The sequence below is a fragment of the Perognathus longimembris genome, chromosome 10, assembly GCF_023159225.1.
Source record: "Perognathus longimembris pacificus isolate PPM17 chromosome 10, ASM2315922v1, whole genome shotgun sequence".
Classification (NCBI taxonomy): domain Eukaryota; kingdom Metazoa; phylum Chordata; class Mammalia; order Rodentia; family Heteromyidae; genus Perognathus; species Perognathus longimembris.
The window spans coordinates 27,770-39,864 of NC_063170.1; the positions used below are offsets into that span (position 1 = coordinate 27,770).

General features: G+C 38.3%; 1 long non-coding RNA gene across 1 annotated transcript in view; it reads right to left on the bottom strand.

The window, feature by feature from the left end:
* Window positions 1–3,620: 3,620 nt before the first annotated feature.
* LOC125357980 overlaps window positions 3,621–12,095 on the bottom strand; it is a 28,928-nt gene continuing 20,453 nt past the window's right edge. Inside the window, exons 3-4 of the long non-coding RNA XR_007212249.1 lie at window positions 9,959–9,962; window positions 3,621–3,788 (exon numbers count right to left, since the gene is read on the bottom strand). This is a non-coding gene — a long non-coding RNA (uncharacterized LOC125357980). The remainder of the gene's footprint in view (window positions 3,789–9,958; window positions 9,963–12,095) is intronic.

Here is a 12,095-nt window from a genome sequence, read left to right on the forward strand (position 1 = left end):
AGGATGAAGTGCCTGGGCATATAGGCTCTTTAATGGACAGTTTTATAGCATTGGCGAATGGTTGAAAACCACTGTATGGACCTACGATGTTAGGACCTTTTCGTAATTGTATATAGCCTAGGATCTTGTGTTCTAGTAGGGTCAAAGAAGGGTATTGCTGGGGCTGGGAATATGGCCTAGTGGCAAGAGTGCTTGCCTCCTACACATGAAGCTCTCAGTTCGATTTCCCAGCACCACATATATGGAAAACGGCCAGAAGGGGCACTGTGGTTCAGTTGGCAGGGTGCTGGCCTTGAGCGGTAAGAAGCCAGGGACGGTGCTCAGGCCCTGAGTCCAAGGCCCAGGACTGGCCAAAAAAAAAGAAGGGTATTGCTAATAAAAGTGGAATAATAAATACAAGGAAATTTAAAATAAACATGCTGTTAAGAAGAGGAGTTGATGCTGGAGGGGGTGCGGAGAAAGAGGAACCCTTCTCCATTGTTGGTGGGAGTGCAAATTAGTACAACCACTTTGGAGAACAGTATGGAGGTTTCTCAAAAAGTTCAATATAGACCTACCCTATGACCTGGCCATACGCCATACCACTCCTAGGCATCTATCCTAAACAGCAAACCCCAAGATATCAAAAATACATGTGTACTTCCATGTTTATCGCATCACAATTCAGAATAGCCAAAATATGGAAACAACCCAGATGCCCCTCCACAGACGAATGGATCCAAACAATATGGTACTTATACACAATGGAATACTACATAGCGATTAGGAATGGTGAAATATTGTTATTCGCAGGGAAATGGTCAGAACTCGAACAAATAATGTTGAGCGAGACAAGCCTAGAACACAGAAAACAAAGGGGCATGATCTCCCTGATATATGACTGTTAACAAAGGGAGACGGAGAGACAGTAGAGACCAAGTCTGTGAATACTGAATATGTTCTTCATACATTGTATCTTGTATATATGTCTACCTGACCTAGAGAAGGGATAGAAAAACAGGACATAAGATATCACAAGAAATGTACACACTATGTAACTATACTCTTTTTGCACAACACCTTGTCAAAAAATTTGTGTACAATTAATAAACAAATACAAAAATAAAAAAAAGAAGAGGAGTTGAACCTTTGATAATAAAGTATTAAATCTTATGCAATTGCTGAGCTCTGCCATCTTAACAGTTCCTTATCCTGGAACGTATTTTGGGCATGCTAATTTAATTAAGAAATAAATAATTAAGCATTAAGGAGCTTTGGGAAAAGTTTGCCTTATTTCTCTGGTCCTTTCCTACTAGGAGAAATAGTAAATAGATAGAAACCCACAAGGATTTCTCCAATCTGAACTCAGATCACGTAGGACTTTAATCGTTGAACAAATGAACCTTTAATAGCTGCTGCACCTTTTGGATGTCCTGATCCAACATCGAGGTCGTAAACCTAATTATCGATATGGACTCTTTACTGAGATTGCGCTGTTATCCCTAGGGTAACTTGGTACCTTGATCAGAAATTCTGGATCAAAGATGATGTAGGTTAACTTCAACTTGTAAGTCCAGGTCTAGGTCTTTCGGAGGATTATTTTTTCTCCAAGGTCACCCCAACGAAAATTTTCTTTCTAGCTTGTTACTGTTTACCTCTGTTACAGTGAGTTTAAGTTTTTAGTAGAAAGTTAATTTAAGCTCCATAGGGTCTTCTCGTCTTATTTAATTTCTGCCTCTTCACGGAAAGGTCAATTTCATGGATTAAATGTTAGAGACAGTTAAGCCCTTGTTATGCCGTTGATACAAGTCCCTAATAAAGGAACAAGTGATTATGCTACCTTTGCACGATCAGAATCCCACGGCCGTTTAACGTTAGTCACTGGGCAGGCGGTGCTTCTAATACTTGTAATGCTAGAGGTGATATTTTTGGCAAAAAGGTGGGGCTTGTGTTTGCTAAGTTCCTTTTACATTTTTAAATCTTTCCTTGGTGACATACCTGTGTTGGATTAACATTGATTTGTATGGGTTTAAGATTAATATGGGGTTTTTTCACTGTTAATTATCAGTGATTTATTCGGGCGGATATACACTTATTTCAGGAGAAATTATTCTTATTACTTATACTAACATTGGTGCATCTAATGTAATTAAATTGGCCCAGTGTATTTCTAGGAATTGTAATAGGTTTTAGTAATATTTACATTTAACTCGTGTTGAGCTTGAACGCTTTCTTAATTGGTGGCTGCTTTAAGGCCAACTATGATTATTTATTCACTAGAAAAAGTTGAATCCTAATTCTGAAGAGCTGTACCTCTTTAGATTAACATTAAAATTTACATTTAATTTATTAATATTTTAGGTAAATTTTAAGTTTAACTAAAATTCTTTGACTGGGCAACCAGCTATCATCAGGCTCGGTAGGCTTTTCACCTCTACCTTTAAATTATCTATTTTGGGACATAGACGAGTTGGCTCTGGTTAGCTATTTAAACGTAGCTCGTCTGATTTCAGGGTGTTTGGCTAAAACACTTCTTGTCAAATTTATTATAGTTAGTCCATTATGCAAAAGGTAGAAGGTTTTATCTTTGCTTTGTTATACTTTAATTATATCTTTCATCTTTCCCTTGCAGTAATGTTTCTATAGCTCTAGTAATAAATATTCTATCTCCTATACTAGTTTAGGGGTGAATGATTTTATACATTAAGAATACTTTAGTTTATGGAAGGCTAGGCTAGCAATAGTTCAAAGTATTCAAGTATTTTGAAGTCTTCTGCGTGTAAGTCAGATGCTTTAAACTACACTTTTTTTTTTTTTTTTTTTTTTTGGCCAGTCCTGGGCCTTGGACTCAGGGCCTGAGCACTGTCCCTGGCTTCTTCCCGCTCAAGGCTAGCACTCTGCCACTTGAGCCACAGCGCCGCTTCTGGCCGTTTTCTGTATATGTGGTGCTGGGGAATCGAACCTAGGGCCTCGTGTATCTGAGGCAGGCACTCTTGCCACTAGGCTATATCCCCAGCCCTAAACTACACTTTGATTAACCAAAGCGCACTTTCCAGTACGCTTACCTTGTTATGACTTATCTCCTCTTAATTCTTGTAGTTAAAAGTTATGTACTTATCTGTATCAAATATTGAGGAGGGTCACGGACGGTGTGTGCATGCTTCATTACTCTATTCAACTAAACACTAAAAATATTTAGTTCACTACTAAATCCTCCTTTATCTTGTCTAGTTCAGATAAGGTTTCGTATGTTCTGGCCCAGAAACTGTAGCCCATTACATCCCATTTCATGAGTTACACCTCGACTTAACTTTTTTATATAATATAATTAGGATTACGTGTGGGCCTTTTTAGGGTTTCCTGAAGATGGCGGTATATAGACTGAATTAGCAAGAAATGGTGAGGTATATCAGGGTTTATCGATTACAGAATAGGCTCCTCTAGATGGATATAAAGCACCGCCAAGTCCTTGGAGTTTTAGGCTGTGGCTAGTAGTTCTCTGGTGAATAGGCTTGTTTTAAACCTATTTATGTTTACAACTATATGTAATGGGTTATCTAATCCCAGTTTGTGTTATAGTTTTAGTGTTTAAATTACATAAAATTTCTTTTGACACTGTTTTTCATAAAAGCTAGGACTTTGTACAGTTTAGCTGTACTTTAATTTTACTGAATATTTAATTCAACACTCTTTATGCCGAACTTTATTTACTTGGGCCATTCGTATGACCGCGGTGGCTGGCACAAAGTTTACCAACCCTATGTCAGTATAACTTACTCGAACTTTCATTCATAGCTTAATTTTTATCACTACTGTAGCACATGGGGGTGTGGTTAAACATGGCGTTATGAGCTTCAATTGTTATACTGAGAGCTTAAAACCTACTCCTTTTATTCTAACTTAAATTTTAGGGTAAAACTCACCGGCGTACGGATATTTGCACGTATAATTTTAGTGACAGCAAATAAAAAGGCCAGGACCAAACCTTTGTGTTTATGGAATTAAACAATTCTTCTAGGCATTTTCAGTGCCTTGCTTTGCTTATAAGCTACATTAACCCGGTGGCCTTAGGAGTTTGAGTGTCAACTAAGTTTTTAGTTAGTTCAGATTAGGGCTATGTTGGTATTTGCATCTATTAATGTTTAGGGAAATGATTGTTAATAAAGTGCTAATCTCCTAAGGGGGGAAGAATAAGTATTATTTCTGTGTATGCATTAGAGTACTATTTCAGTATAAAATTTTTTATGTCCTCGAGCATTAATATGTCAATGGCTTGATAATTATGAGGTCGTAGAATGTTAGTTAATAAGTCCAGCTACAGATCAATTGACTGTGTCCATGCCTTGACGACTTACCTGAGTCACAGCATACCAAAAATAAAAAAATACCAGGGTTATGACAGAGCAGTTATGTTGGTCATGGGCTGTAATCCAACGAAATGTCTTATTTAAGGGGAACATGTGGGTGATCTTAAATTTAAGGCCCTGCGCTAAGAACCAGATGTCAAGTATAGTTTCACAATACCTACCCACAAGTTTTATGGGCCCTGAGCGAGAAGGGTAGGCAGAGTGGGCGGGTTGATGGTTCCACGGAGGATGGTAGATTAAGAGACAACAAGTAGTAGGGGATATCCATGTGTTCAAGGACTAACGAAATTTAATGGACTAATTGTGGTTGTGGTATTATGGTTGACAAGCATTAACTTATTATACTGTACAATATTCATATTGTGGAGCATTTAATGTGGATATAACAAGATATAAATGTACTTTATGGGGGTTATTACTTGCTTATAAACATGTATGTATTAAATGTGAAATAAGCACTTAATGGTTTATGAATGATTAACCATAATATGCACGGTAATTTTTTTTTGGAGAGTTTAAGATTAAGCCTGATGAAACAGTTTAAATTTATTAAATCTCCCAAGTACAAGGAATAGTTTAATTAAGAATTCCAGCTTTGGGGGTTGGAGGTAGGATTGTACTTTCTCTGAATGCTTTAAGAAGATAAAATCTTCGTCTTAGGTTTACAAGACCTATATAATTCTTATACTATTAAAGCAGTCTTCACTTAAGTATTTTATTTTCAATTAATCTGGCAATTGGGAGAAAGAGAAGGATAACAGAAAAATAGAGAATGGATGAGATTTGTCCAATAATGATAAAGGGTGGTTCTACTTGTTGTCCTCCAATTCAGGTTAGAATAAGTAAATCTGAGACGAAAATTCAAAGTAGGATTTGGCTAATAGGTCGGAATATTAATCCACATTGGTTTACATGTATGGAGGAGTAGGAATAGGGCAAGGATTAGGATTGACAGGATCAGGGCAAGTACTCCTAGTATATTTGGAATGGAGTGTAAAATAGCATAGGCAAATAGTAAATATCATTCTGGTTTAATATGAAGTGGTGTATTAAGTGGGTTAGCTGGTATACAATTATCTGGGTCTCCTAAGGCATATGGGAAGAATAAAACGATCGTAAAGAAAAAGGCTAGCAATGCTACACCTCCTAAGATCTTTGAACAAGTAGTAAGGATGGAATGGAATTTTATCAGAATCAGATAGGATGTCTAGTGGATTATTAGATCCTGTTTCGTGAAGAAATAAAAGATGAACTATTGCCATTGCTGCAATAATGAATGGTAAAATAAAATGGAATGCGAAGAAACGAGTTAAAGTAGCTTCATCAACTGAAAACCCCCCTCAAATTCACTCTACTAGGTGTGAGCCAATATAAGGGATTGCAGATAATAGATTGGTAATTACGGTGGCTCCTCAAAATGACATCTGTCCTCATGGAAGTACATCTCCTATAAAGGCTGTAGCTATTACTAGGAATAGAAGAATAATTCCAATATTTCAGGTTTCTTTGTGGAGGTAGGAGCCATAATAAATACCTCATGCGATGTGCAGATAAAGGCAAATGAAGAATAATGATGCTCCGTTAGCGTGTATATATCGGATATGAACCATAGTTAACATCTCGGCAAATATGGGCAACTGAAAAAAAATGCCGTGAGTGTATCAAATGTGTAGTGCACAGATAAGAATAAGCCAATAGAAATTTGGATAATTAAGCATACTCCAAGAAGGGATCCAAAGTCATCATCCTGAGATGTTAGAGGGAGTTGGAAGGTCAATGAAAGCGTGGTTTACTATTTTTATGAGAGGATGAGACTTTCGTATGATTGTCATTATAAACTGTTTTTATAGTTGAATTAACAATTTTTCATGTCATTGGTCATGGTTTAAGTCCATGTGAAAATTATGACAAATTTACTTAACTTTAATCTTAATGGTTTTAGTTTTTGTTGGTGTGGCTGTTAAACCTTCACCTATTTTTGCAGGTGTAGGATTGGTAGTGGGTCTGTTGGGTGTGGTCTAATAATTCTAAATGCTAGCTCTTATAATGGTATGATTGTATTTTTTATTTATTTAGGATGGATGTTAGCAGTATTTAGTTATACAACTGCTACATCAACTGATGAATATCATGAAACTTGAGGCTCAAATTTATGACTATGATTTTTACTATTATCAGGAATCTTACTAGAAGTCGTTTTAGTAATTACTGTTCTGCATGTTGAGGAGTTAGAAGGTGTAGGTGGATTATATAATTTAGATGATATTTTAGCATTTGGTGAAGATGATGTATTAAAAGTTCGGGAGGATTCACTTGGGGTGGCGGCTATTTACAGTTATGGGAGTTGAATTATAGTAGTTGGTGGTTGAACTCTATAGCTGTTTTTCTTATTATTGAAATTACTTGTGGTGTTAACAATAACTAGTAGAAATACGGTGGATAAGATGAATGATGAAAAATTAATAGGCCTTTATGATTTGACACAGACCTAGAAGCAGATGTATTAATGGTAGCTAGGGTTTTAGGTATAATTTTTTCAGTTCATGTAGACTCTATAGTTGATGTTGCTAATTTTTGGATAAATGTGAGACCTATATTAGGAACGAGTCGATGTATGATGGTTGGAGAAAATCCTAGCAGGTTAGAGAAGTTGAATGAATACGATTTTGGATATAATTTTAAATAAGATGATATAATGTTTAGTTCTATTGCAGTAATAAAACCTACGATAGTTTCTGTTAGAGCTGGTCATTTGATTATAATAGGCATAGTTATAGTTTGGGTGTTGGTAGGATTAATAAGGTTGGAAAATAGGAAACCAGTGAAGATGCTTCCTATTAAGAAGGCTTTTGTTTTTGTTCTTTTTTTTTTTTTTTTTTTTTGGCCAGTCCTGGGCTTGAACTCAGGGCCTGAGCACTGTCCCTGGCTTCTTTTTTTTTGCTCAAGGCTAGCACTCTGCCACTTGAGCCACAGCGCCACTTCTGGCCATTTTCTGTATATGTGGTGCTGAGGAATCAAACCCAGGGCCTCATGTATACGAGGCAGGCACTCTTGCCACTAGGCCATATTCCCAGCCCCTATTAGAAGGCTTTTGATCAGATTAATTAGGCTTGGATTATTTTCATTGATGGAATTGGTAAAATTCGGGGATGTCCTATGAACGGAAAGAAAATAATTTGTGAGCTGTAGATAGCTGTAAAAGATGTTGCAATTTGGGTGATTAGGGCCCAAGAATTAGTATATGATAGACTTATTGCTTCAATTATTAGGTCTTTTGAGTAAAATCATGAAGGAAGGGTGTGCCAGTTAAAACTAGGCTACCTACAATTAGAGCAGATGTTGTAAATGGTAGACATGGGGCGATTCCTCCTCTTTTTCGAATGTCTTGTTCAGCATTTAAGTTGTGGATAATTGAGCCAGAACATATAAATAAGACAGCTTTGAAGAATGCATGTGTACAGATGTGAAGAAATGATAAATAAGGCTGATTAATGCCTAGAGTTACTATTATCAGACCTAGTTGGCTTGAGATACAGAATGCAATAATTTTTTTTAATATCGTTTTGGGTCAGTACAAGATTGCTGTGAATAAGGTTGTAATGGCCCCAAAACAGTAATATAATATTTGGGTGATTGGCTATAAGGGGATAAAAACTAATTAGCAGACACATTCCTACTACAACTATATTACTTGAGTGTAGTAGAGCAGATACAGGTATAGGACCTTCTATGGCACATGGAAGCCGAATTGAGTTGACTTACCAGTAGCTGCTAGAATCAAACCCAGTAAGGGTAAGGCAGTTTCATTACTTATTAAAAAAAAATTGTTGAAGTTCTCATGAATTACAATTACTATAAAATCATGCTATAGATAAAATAAAGCCAATGTCTCCAACGTGGTTATAGATAATAGCTTGAAGAGCTGCAGTGTTAGCATCTGTTCAACCATACCATCATCCGATTAATAGAAAGGATATAATTCCTACACCCTCCCACCCGATAAAGAGTTGGAACATATTATTAGCTGTGACTAGGATGATCATAGTGATAAGAAATATAAGGAGGTAGGTCATAAATCAGTTTAGGTTTGGATCTGAATGTATATATCATGTAGAACATTCAATGATGGACCAAGTGACGATTAAGGCTGTAGATTAAAAAAAAAAAGCATAAATATCTAACGTAAAGCTTATGTGTAATTCTATGGAGTGAATAGTTATTCAGTGATAATTAGAGATGACTGTCTATTTATATAGATGAATAGGAATAGTGGAATCAGACTAATAATTAAAGCTCATTTTATAGATTTACTAATTTGATCAGAATACGTTACTGTTGGTAGACCTATTAAAACTTTTGTTAGGGGTTTTAGGAGAATAGCTAATATGAATATAAATGATAGGGTAAGCATTATAGGCTACTTAATCTTGTATTTGTACCACATTTTTGGCTCCTAAGGACACTGGATTACTATTAGCCTACAAAAGTTAATAAAAGAGCCATACTTTTATGTATGGGTGGAGGAGTTAGCAGCTCCTCTTTACTTTTTCGGGTAATTAAAAGAACTATAATTCTTTGTTTCTAGATTCAAAGTCTAATGTGTTGTTTAAACTATAATTACAGCATGTAGGGCCAAGAATAGGGCTTGGGTAAATTGTAAGAAGAATGAGTGGCATTAAGTGAAGAAAAATTGAGGTATGTTCTCGTGTTAGCGATGAAGTGGAGGGAGGAAGAAGGCAGAGGAAGAAACAGAGGAGGTGGGGACACAGAGGAGATAAGAAGAGGAGAATAGGGGCTGGGGATATGGCCTAGTGGCAAGAATGCTTGCCTGGTGTACATGAGGCCCTGGGTTCAATTCCCCAGCACCACATATACAGAAAACGGCAAGAAGTGGCAGTGTGGCTCAAGTGGCAGAGTGCTAGCCTTGAGCAAAAAAGAAGCCAGGGACAGTGCTCAGGCCCTGAGTCCAAGACCCAGGACTGGCCAAAAAAAAAAAAGGGGGGGAGAATGATGCTTTCAAATTAAAAAGGGAATGAAATCCCATTTTATTTTGTTCTACAGGTAAATCTGTTATTAAAACAAAACTAAAAGAGTACCTGGGGGGGCAGTCTTTGGGCTTGGATTCAGGGATAGAGCACTGTCCCTGGGTTTTTACTCAAGGCTAGCACTCTACCACTTGAGCCACAGCACCACCTCTGACCCTTTATATATATGTGGTGCTGAGGAATCGAACCCAGGGCTTCATGTATAAGAGGCAAGCACTCTTGCCACTAGGCCATATTCCCAGTCCCTAAAAGGGTCCCTTTTCAGGAACTTTTAGATCATAAAATTGGGCCAGGTAGGGTGGCAAATTCAGGTAACCCCACAGTTGATAGGATGAGGCAGGAAGATTGACAGTTCAAAATCAGCTTGTTCTAATGTAGAAATACAATGTATGGAAGAAAGGGAAAAGAAGAGAAGAGGAAGGGGAGAGGTGGAAGGAGGAGGGAGGAGGGAGGGGGAGAAGGAATGGAGGAGGAGGAGGGGGAGGAAACAATAATATTGAGCCAGGTAGGGTGGTAAATGCAGGTAACAGCAGTTGGGAGGCTGAGGCAAGAAGACAAGTTCGAGACCTGCCTGGTCTAATGCAGCAATACAATGTCTAGAGAAAGAAAAAAGAGGAGAGGAGGGGAGGAGAAGGAGAGAAGAGAGGGAAAGGGGAGAGGAGAGAGCCACTTAAGTGAGCCATTAGGTGGCACAAGTGCAGTTTTCTTCAGTGTACTAATTTGTAAAAGCTGCTGGTCTACAAGAATCCAACATCAACTGTATTTGCATGTTAACAACCTAACACTTAGTAAAATAAGGCCAATCATACAAATATCTAACCACCAAAACTGTCCCTAAGAATCACCATCAACACAAGGGATTTGCACATATGAATCTGAAAAAGAATTAACAGTCACGTGTGCCACTATTGAAAAATCAATCATATACAATTTATAGAGATTCAACAGTTACTTGCATCTCCTTCCGTGTTCACATGTTTGGACCATGTGTCTCTAGGATCATTCAGTGGTCTGTTCTTTTGTTGTTGTCAGGTCCTTGAGCCAGTGCCACTTCTGGTTTTCTGGTATTTAATTGGAGGTAAGAATCTCAAGGACATTCCTTCCTTGGCCGGCTTTGAGCCATGATCCTCAGATCTCAGCCTCCTGAGTAGGTAGGATTACTGGTGTGAGGTACTGGTGCTCTGTTCTTGATTTATTGAACCTCTGTACTTGGGAATTAATGGGTTCTTTGACTCTGAAGAGTTTTGCTTGGAGCTTAAGTTTAGAATCTTAGGAGGTTAGTACTGATTTCCTTTAAAGGATTTCAATTTATCAGACATTTCTTTAATGGCTTGTGGATTTTGTGTCATCCACCATAGCGCCTATTAATCTCCAGGCTTCAGCCTTATCCAGGCCAAGCATCATGGTGGCCTTTCGGGCCTGAGTCTACAGTGCTCAGTATGTGCCTGGGACACCCCACCGTCTACCATCAGACAACCTCGTATTGATCAACTGAGGCCCCTGCTTCTTTTACTTCAAAGAGGACAGTGTCTGATCCTCAAATGTGCCTGAAGTGTCATCTCAAAAGCCCAAACCTGGGCTGAGAATGTGGCTTATTGGTAGAGTGCTTGCCTAGCATGCATGAAGCCTTGAGTTCGATTCCTCAGTACCACATAAATAGAAAACCCCGGAAATGGTGCTATGGTTAAAAGTGGTAGAGTGCTAGCATTAAGCAAAAAGAAGCTCAGGGACAGCTACCAGGCCCAGAGTTGAAGTACCTGGAATAAACAGCCAGTCCACATGGCATCCTTTATGGCTAAAATGTGTGTTTTCCCAAGTCTCATTCTGCATCCTTCCTCATAAAAGGAATTGAGGCCCCAAGTATCTGTGTGGCTACTTAGGTGGAGTGCCTGTCTGAAACTGCACACTAATGAGCATAATGGATAGTTCCCAGGATTTGAGAGACCATTTGCCTGGTGACACCATCGCACTACTTCAGCATAGCTTTCAAGTCCCTCCATCACCCAGTACTACCTTGGAGCATGGCCAGCCAGGGTCTGGGTGCTTCAGTCCCAGCCACACTGGTCACTCAGCTCCTAAACTAAACCCACTGGCCACCATTTCATACCAGGTCCTTGTCAGCTTCTCCCTGATGCCTCCTCATATGATTGTGATTCAATGATTAGAGGGTCTTACAACCTTGACCTACAGTGATGCCAACCTCAGAATGTTTTTGAATGGGTGTCACTTCTTCAGGGGAGGGATGTCATTCAAGCCACTTTTCTACATTGGGTCATACTTACACATACTACACTCAAAATCCCAAGTGTATGTACTCCATGTTTTCTTCTGATACTAGACACATTTTGCACTCAAAGTACTTACAGTCAGAAGAAATCAACTGGCAACAAAGGATGGGCATGCTGGAACTACTCCACAGGGAAGCAGGATCCTATACAGGCGACAGGGGAAGAACAAAACAGAAACTTACACTGAAGCTCCTTACTAGAAAACTGGAGTGACACCAGTCTAAGGGAACTGACTGGGCTATTTAAGTGGGTGAGGTTCAGTGCTGACTTGCTTGCCTAGGTTGTGGGAGGTCCTGAAACACAATAAATTTTAAATTCACCAAAAAGAAATTTAAATGCCTTGATATGCTGAACAAAATGTGTGTAAGACACACATGTATGTAATAAAAATATGTATGTATGTAATAAAAATAAAA